This window comes from Heterocephalus glaber, unplaced genomic scaffold (assembly GCF_053883595.1).
Source record: "Heterocephalus glaber isolate CG9 unplaced genomic scaffold, H.glaber_assembly_v1.0 deba00001733, whole genome shotgun sequence".
Lineage (NCBI taxonomy): Eukaryota > Metazoa > Chordata > Mammalia > Rodentia > Bathyergidae > Heterocephalus > Heterocephalus glaber.
In genome coordinates, this window is record NW_028258444.1 from 17,448,013 (window position 1) to 17,457,114 (window position 9,102).

Consider the following 9,102-nt stretch of genomic DNA (forward strand, 5'->3'; position numbering starts at 1 on the left):
TTGTTCTTGGAATATTAGACAATCAATTTTGAGAAATGTTCCATTTGTGGTTGGTAATATGTGTCTGATAAAAGTTACTGAATTCATCACTGTACTGGCAGGAAAGCAGGACAAATAAAGGGGCTCATGGAAATATAAGCAAGATTAAGGGGAATCAGGGATGGTAAAGCATCATTGGGGCTGCTTATCAAGAGTAGGAAGCATGGACAGGGAACAGAGTAGAGATATCTATGGCTGTAGGTAACTCACAGGACTGGGATAATCGCAGAAGAAACTAAGAGAATAAACACCCTCACACTTTGTTCTCCTGGACCCTGCTAGCAGCTCTCATTAGTTGAACCAAATCATAGCTGAAAGCCATTAAAATTCCCCAAGGCAGTCAATAAAGATCTATCAGGACATGGATCAGGAGGAAAAGAGGACAGTGGGTCCTAGAGGGGCAAAAGAAATACAGTCAAGACACAAGAATGTAGAGCATACTCTTCTGGGTGGGCGAAGCATATTTCCTATCCAGGAGGTGTTACAAGAGAAGAAATAATTGGCAAAAGAAACAATTGGCATCCTAACATAGAGGCAGGAGAAAGGAGGCTAATACAAGGATGCAATTTAAGTTTAGGGTGCTCTGGGAGAAACACAGCCACTGGTAATAGAAGGGAGATTGTAAGTGAGTGAGGAAAAAAAATGTTGAAATTTCAGCAAGTATTCTCAAAGAGGGGACAGGGTTTCATAGGTTTCACTAAATGGAATTTGTTGGGGCCTTAATACAGAGAACAAGGGAAATAAAGAGTGGGAGTGAGCCATACAGGAATATGAAATTGGTAGGGACAAGGGAAAGATAACCAATAGGTGGCTAAAATTTGGTTTGAACTAACAGAGGAAATGGGCAGAATTTAAGTAATGCTAATGGCAGACAGAAAAACATGACTAGTTAGGAAAAGTCCTATAATGTGTGAAAACGGAGAAGATTTAGGCTCAGAGAGAAACACAGAGGTTCTAGAGAAGGCTTTATTGCAACTACTTACACAGAACATTGCCATGACAACGCCACAAGAAACACTGCTCACAGGCAACTGCGTGATGGCTTTGCAGACCAAATTCTGTATTCTGTTGTTCTTGGTTTCCTTCCTTCCCATATGAACACCTTTCATTACCACCATGTTTCTGCCCTTTAATGCCTCTTTTCAACCTCAACATGATTGACATCTTAGGCTGCATCTTTGGGTGGGGGCTGTTCTGTGCATTTTTAGGATGTTTAGCAGCTCCCCTGGCTGGTGACTTCTAGATGCCTGTGACATATTCTCTCCTTCAGTAGAGATAACCAACCTGTCTTGAGACATTGCTAAACATCTTGGAGACAAAATTGTCCCTGGTTTAGAGCTACTGCTTTAGACTGTAGATGAAAGAACTGGAGCCAGGGAGAAGGAAGTTAGAGATGCAAGTGGAGAATCTCAGAGAATGTGAATGTTTTGTAAGTAAAATTGAGACAGGAAGGAATCTTCAAAAATGATGCGTTTAGATTTTACAGCACATATCCACTTATAAGATTTTCAAGTGGGAAATAAATGTGCAAAAATGTTAAAATATTCTTGTTTCAGTGTTGTATAATGCAGATGTTACTCAAAGATTTCCTAAGACATTGTATTATATAGCTTAAACCCCCAACTACAATCTGGTGAAATTGTTGCTCTCAGGTCTTCTCTTTCTTCTGTCCTCTCCTTTCTTCATCCACATGTATTTGGCATACAACACATCCTCTCGGTGGCTTTGGTTAACAATACAATCCCATTGATTGATCCTTATTTTTTCTGGAAACTTAATTGAAGAACTTGAGGGTCACTTGGCAGGGATGATATCACATTTCATAGCGTGTTTCTTCAACCTACCATATCCACACATCCACACATCCCCCCGTGCCTCTAGTCTATTCCTTTCTCAAAGTCAATCCTCCTACGGATTGACTTTGCCACTAGAAGCTAATGCTCTTAAGACCATGGTCTGGCTTTTTTCTTTAGTTACTTTCCCTTTAGAAGCATGGCTGCCTTTTCTCTGGTTCTGAAACTGCATTGCATTGCACTTGTCCCTCCAATCATGAGTTGTATTACCAAGGGAAGTTTTGAAGGATCGGTCTTCTGGAAGTGAAGTCATAGAGTTGAGCCTTAAATATCAGCATAAACTTCCAGGTCTGAATCTGGTGCCAAGGAAGCAGGAATTGTCTTTCTTGGAGCCTTTGAGCATTGGAGAGTTACTCACCTGTCCAGAATGGGAAAGGGGTAACTAACCTGCTCCCATCCAGGGAAGGGAATTTATTTTCCAGGGACCTTCCTGCTAGACAGGCTCTGCCTAGGGCCGGATTGTTTCTCCTAAAGGCTCTCACCATGGCTTCCTTCATTTCCTTATTGCACAAGCTGTAGATAATGGGGTTGTACATGGGGGTGACGATGGAGTAGAGAAGGGAGAAAGGCTTGTCTTTGTCAGGCCCATGTGTGCTTCGGGGATTCATGTAAGAGAACATGGCTGAGGTGTAGAAAAAGATAACCACAGTCAGGTGGGAGACACAAGTTGAGAAGGTCTTGCGCTGACCTGAGGAGGAGGTTCTGCTAAGGATGGAGCCCAGGATGTGGGCATAGAAGGTGATAATGACGACCATGGGATTGAGCAACACCACAATGGCATCAACAAAGATCACCCTCAGACTAAACCAAGGGTCCCCACAAGAGAGGATGATTACAATAGGGGCCTCACAGAAGAAGTTTTCTACATGGTTGTCTCTGCAGAATGAACCTCAAAATGTCATGTAGTCAAGAAGGATTGCACTGATTATCCCCAAATCCAGGAAGTGTCTATCGATATGATACAGACTTTCCAGCTCATGATCTGGGCATAACTTAGTGGGTGACAGCAACATAACGGTCATAGGCCATAAAAGCCAAAAGGATGCACTCAGCCCCACCCACACCAAAAACCAGAAACATTTGAGTGAAATAGGAGCCAAAAGATACAGTGTGCTTTTTGATTACCAGGTGGATCAACATCTGTGGGATGGTGGTGGTGATGAAGCAGACATCCATGAAAGAAAGGTGTCCAAGGAAGAAGTACACGGGGCTGTTAAGCCTGGGGTCTGTCCATATGATGAAGATGATGAGGCCATGCATGCCCATGGCAAGGCTGTAGAGGGCTAGGAAGAGGGTGAAGAGCAATGCTTGAATGGAAGGGGAGCTCTGCTCAAAGCCCCCAAGGGTGAACTCTGTCACTGTGCGGCTGCTCTATAGGTCTGCTGTCTGGGTCCTGCTTGAGGAAGGAGGATAGAAAAAACACAGGTGAGTTATCTGTGCATAGCAGTCATCTTTGCTAACTTACTTCTCCAAAACAAATATGCCTTAACTGAATCCAAAAGACAGCAAATGACAATTCCAATAAACTTCCTATGAGTCAGCAGTGTCAGGCACTGAAAATGCCAGTGTTATTATCGGCTGGAATAGGGGAACCCCATCATAAACCAAGCAAGGTTTATCATACTTTGTGTCAAAGAAGTTTCACCTGAAATATTTTATTTAGTCCTGGGCTTTCTACTTTTTAAATAGAATTCACTTTTTGGGCAGTTTTAGGTTCACAACAGAATTGAGCAGAAAATACAGAGTTCCCATATCCCCCTGTCCCAGTGCATGTCAACACTACTGTTGACATCAGAACAGTAAGTACACTTGTTCCAACTGCTGAACTTACAGTGACACATCACAATCAGCAAAGTCTACAGGTCACATTAGAGTTCAGTTTTGGTGTTGTATATCCTAAGTATTTGGACAAATATTCTCAAAGTGGTTTCACTGGCCTAAAAGTTTTTTTGGGGGGGTTGAATTAGGGTCTCCCTTTGTAGTTCAGCCTGGACCTGAATTCACTATGTAGCCCAGGCTGGCCTCGAACTCAAAGCAATCCTCCTGCTTCAGCCTCCAAATGCTGGGATTACAGGCGTGTGCCACCATGTCCGGCTCCCAAAAATCTTCTGCATTTGCCTATTCATCCTTCTTCCCTCCTAATGTCATCACTGATCCTTTTATTTATTCTATATTTTTCTCAGCTATCTGTTTTAAATGATTATCCATCATTGAGACTGTGTTCAGAGAAAAGAGGATGGTGATGAATCTAGGAACTATGTAACAATCCACTGAAAGAAAATTTAACAGGAAGACTTAGAATCTGAGAGATCTCTTAAATATTAATAGGCTTTCCAACTAGAAGAAAGAATTTACTTTTTCTGTGTAACCTCAACGGGTAGGACTGCAATCAGAGAGTGGATCCAAGAAATAAATGGGTGAGTTTTCAAAATAAAAATTGTCATTCTCTTAACTATAAACATAATGTTTTCTTATTTTGCCACATCTGGAAAATTTCAAAAAGGAAAAGCATAAATAAACAAGGAGATAAAAATAATCATCTAGGAAAAAACACTTTAATGTTTCATGTCTTTTCATTTTGTTTTTCTATGTTTATATTTTAAAAGTTTTTGAAACCAGCACAAGACTTGAGTAGAACCTGCCACTGAGACTTGAGTGGGAGTAGGGGTAGGGAAGAAATGTATCTTCAGGAAGAAATTCAGCAATTACAGTTGGTTCCACATTGGGGGATCTAATACAAGTCTAGGTGGGAGAAAGGAAAACAAGGACAAAAACTCATTTTTATCTGAATGGAGCACTGGGACCAATTGTACTCTATCCCACTTTACAGCCCCAGAGAGCTTGAGTTCAGGGGTAGCAGTGCCTTTTTTCTATTCATCCCTGAGAAGGAGTGACTTTGTTTAATTAGGGCACTGTGTTGTTAGAGAATTCCTGCTGGTCAGGAATTTCTGGCCATGACACTATTTAAATGTTAGCACTTAATTTTTGTCTCAAAAGATAGACGAAATCTTTAATTGAACAACAACAAATAAGTTTATGTTCCTTTCAGTGGGATTTAGAAATAAAAAGGCAATAAGGCATTTCTTCTAATGCAGTGGTACTCAAAGTGTGGATGCCAGCTCAGCAGCAACAAAATGGGATAAGAATACAAACTGTTGGGCTTTTCTGCAGATCTACTGAAACATGAACGCAGGGGATTAGGCATATCATTCAGCATTATAAGAAGCCCTCCATATGATTCTGAAGCACATTAAATCTTGAAAATCACTGGTTTAATATAGGGGTTGGCAAATTATGGCTCTCAGGCCAAATATGATCCATTGTCTATTCCTACAAATAAAATTTAATTGGTATACAACCACATCCATTCATTTGTGATTATCTATGGCTGCCTCCTCATTACAACAACAAAGCTGTCATTGCCAAAGAGATCATAAGGCTTTCAAGTCGGGTTGTGAGATTTAGCAAATAAAAATTCAAGGGAGAAGTACTAGTTAAATGTAATATAATAAAAAATGAAATTTTAGAAGAATGAAAAAGGTGAAGTCACAACAGATCCAGGAGAAATCCAAAGCATCATCAATTCTTACTTTGAGAACCTGTACTCTAACAAAATGGAAAACACAGAAGAAATGGACAGATTCCTAGATACATATGAATTATCAAAGTTAAATGAAGAAGATATGGAAATTCTAAACACCCCAATTACAATGAGTGAAATTGAAAATGTAATAAAAATTTACCAACAAAGAAGAGCCTAGGACCTGATGGCTTCACTACTGAATTCTACAAGACATTTAAAGAAGAACTATTACCATTATTCTTTAAACTCATCAAGGAAATTGAAAGGGAAGCAAAGCTTCCAAATTCATTTCTGGAAGTAATTATTACTTTGATTCCAAAACCAGGGAAAGACCCAACCCAAAAAGAGAACTACAGGCCAATCTCCCCAATGAATATTGATGCAAAAATCCTCAACAAGATACTGGCAAACAGAATACAAAGGGTATCAAGAAGATCATACACCCTGACCAAGTCGGATTTATCCCAGGGATGCAAGGATGGTTCAACATTCATAAATCAATAAATGTAATACACTACATTAACAGAGTCAAGGACAAAAACCATATGATCATCTCAATAGATGCAGAAAAGGCATTTGACAAAATCCAACACCTATTCATGATAAAAACCCTACAGAAGATTGGAATAAAAGGTCTTTATCTCAACCTGATTAAGGCTAGCTATGAAAAACCAACAGCCAACACCATACTAAATGATCAAAAACTGAAAACTTTCATGCTAAAATCAGGAACAAGACAAGGATAGTCACTATCACCACTCCTGTTTAATATTGTTCTTGAAACATTAGCCACAGCAATTGGAAAAGAGAAAGAAATAAAAGGAATAAAAATAGGAAAGGAAGAAGTTAAACTGTCATTATTTGCTGATGATATGATACTTTACATAGAAAACCCAAAATACTCTGCCAAAAGACTTCTAGACTTAACTGACAGATTCAGTAGAGTAGGTGGATATAAGGTCAACATTCAAAAAACAATGGCTTTTTTATATACAAATAATAGACTCACTGAGAGAGAAAGTAGGGAAACAATTCCTTTCACAATAGCATCCAAAAGAAAAAAGAAATATCTAGGAGTCAATCTAACAAAGGGAGCAAAAGACCTCTACAATGAAAACTATAGCACTTTTAAAAAGGAGATTGAGGAGGACATAAGAAAATGGAAAGACATCCCTTGCTCCTGGATAGGAAGAACCAATATAGTGAAAATGGCCCCACTTCCAAAACTATTATATAGGTTTAAAGCAATCCCCATTGAAATTCCAAAAATATATTTCACAGAACTAGAGAAAACAATCCCAAAAGTCATTTGGAACCAGAAGAGACCTAGAATAGCAAAAGAAATTTTAGGCAGCAGAAGTATGGCTGGGGGTATTGCAATCCCCAACTTGAAACTATACTACAAAGCTACTGTGATAAAAACAGCATGGTATTGGCAAAGAAACAGACCTGAGGATCAGTGGAATAGATTAGAAGATGCAGAAACAACTACAGATATGCTCAGCCACCTCATCTTTGAAAAAGGAGTCAACCATCCTCATTGGAGGAAAGATAGCCTATTTAATAAATGGTGTTGGAAAAACTGGATTTCAACCTGCCAAAGATTAAAACTTGAACCATACCTATCACCATGGACTAAATTAAGATCAAAGTACATTAAAAATTTAAATATTAGGTCAGAAACACTAAATTTTCTGGAAGATAAGTTAGGTAGAACTCTTGAAGACATTGGTATAGGAAAAGATTTTATGAACAAAACCTCAGTGGCACAGGAACTTGCACAAAGAATCAACAACTGGGATCTCATCTTATTAAAAAGCTTCTGCACTGCAAGAGAAACCACCAACAGAGCTAAGAGACAACCTACAATGTGGCAAAAAGTTTTCAGCAACAGTACCTTAGACAAAGGAGTACTTTCTAGAATATATAAAGAACTGAAAAAAATCAGACCCCCCCCAATTCAAAGACCCAATTCAAAAATAGGCATCTGAAATGAACAGACATTTCTCAGACAAAGAAGTAAAAGCAGAAAATAAATATATGAAAAAATGTTCAACATCACTGGTCATTCAAGAGATGCAGATGAAAACAACACTGAGATTCCATCTCACCCCAGAAAGAATGGCTGTTATCAAGAAATCAACCAATAACAAATGCTGGTGGGGGTGTGGGGAGAAAGGAACCCTTCTCCATTGTTGGTGGGAGTGTAGACTGGTTCAACCACTGTGGAAATCAGTATGGAGATACCTCGAAGAACTAGGCTTAGAGGTCCCATTCGACCCAGCTATCCCCCTGGTGGGTATCTTCACAAAAGAATTAAAGGAATCATACCACAGTGATATATGTGCACCCATGTTTATAGCGGCACAGTTTGTAATAGCTAAAGCTTGGAAACAGCCCAAGTTCCCATCAACTGGAGACTGGATAAAGAAGATGTGGTTTTTAAAACAAAATGGAGTACTACTCAGCCATAAAGAATGAGAAACTAGAGACATTTATAGCTAAATGGATGCATATTGAGGCCATCCTCTTAAGTGAAATAAATAGGACACACATGTAAATACCATATAGTTTCTCTAGTGTGAGAAACTGAAAGTGTAATTAAGGATACACACGGATGAAATGGCCTAATAACACATTTCTCGGACTGTGTTTCCATTGTGTGTCATATGACTGTATCGAAATTTAAATTTGGGAGAAGTTTGGCTTATGTGGAGTCTGCTTACTAACTGGAGTTTTTTTCTGGATCGTTATTTGTTCAGTGTTGGTTTTGGGGATCTTTCTGAAACAAATCACATCCTCTGGTGTCTTGTTGGTGCTTGAGATGCTTTTTTAAGTTATATGGAAAAATGTTTAAGTGCTTTTCAGTTTTGTTTTAGTTGAGTTCTAGTGTATTTGAATATTATTGTAATTTTTCCTCTTGCATTGTTCTTCTTTGAATGGTTTTAGTTTTTTGCATGTGTGTGTTTTATAATAAAGTTATTTAATTAAAAAAATGAAATTTTAATTATATGTATGTTCAGTACAATATTAGTAACCAAGCATGCTAACCCTAAAATATTTACAAGTTAGCTCTTCACAGAACAAGTTTGCTGATTTGCCACTGTAATGACATTAGAGTAGACTTACTTCTGATAAATGTGGAAGGAAAGCCAATGAAAAAGCCCTTAGTCTTAGCCACATACCTAGGATTCTGTACCTGATGGGAGGCGTTCATCTTTTTAGGTGGTATGTTGAGTCTCAACCACTTTCTTCCCAAGAAGAAGGTTCAAAATAGGGGTCAACCTCCTGGGATGGAAAGACAGCTAGCGTCACTTTCTTTTCTGTTTATTAAACTCAATATATCTGTTGTTTTACTCATTATAAGTGCTTAGTGTTAAGCTTATTCAATTAAGTAAGATCAAAGGGTTGTTTTAGAAGGATTGTCCAGTTAATTCAGAAGTGATTCTGTGACAACAACAAAACTAGACATGATTATGAAAATAACCCCACATATTTGAAAATTGAAAAGACAAAAAGCCTTCTGATCAAAACTCTCAGATCAAACAGGAAATAAATAACTATAAGCTACTTGAAAATATATGAAAATTGAAAGTGTTACATATTAATAAGTACTCTACTCAGATA

The 9,102-nt window shown here is 38.5% G+C and overlaps 1 pseudogene; it reads right to left on the reverse strand.

Moving 5' to 3' along the window:
• Positions 1 to 1,947: 1,947 nt before the first annotated feature.
• LOC101711991 (olfactory receptor 10AD1-like) lies at positions 1,948 to 8,692 on the reverse strand (annotated as a pseudogene).
• Positions 8,693 to 9,102: the final 410 nt, after the last annotated feature.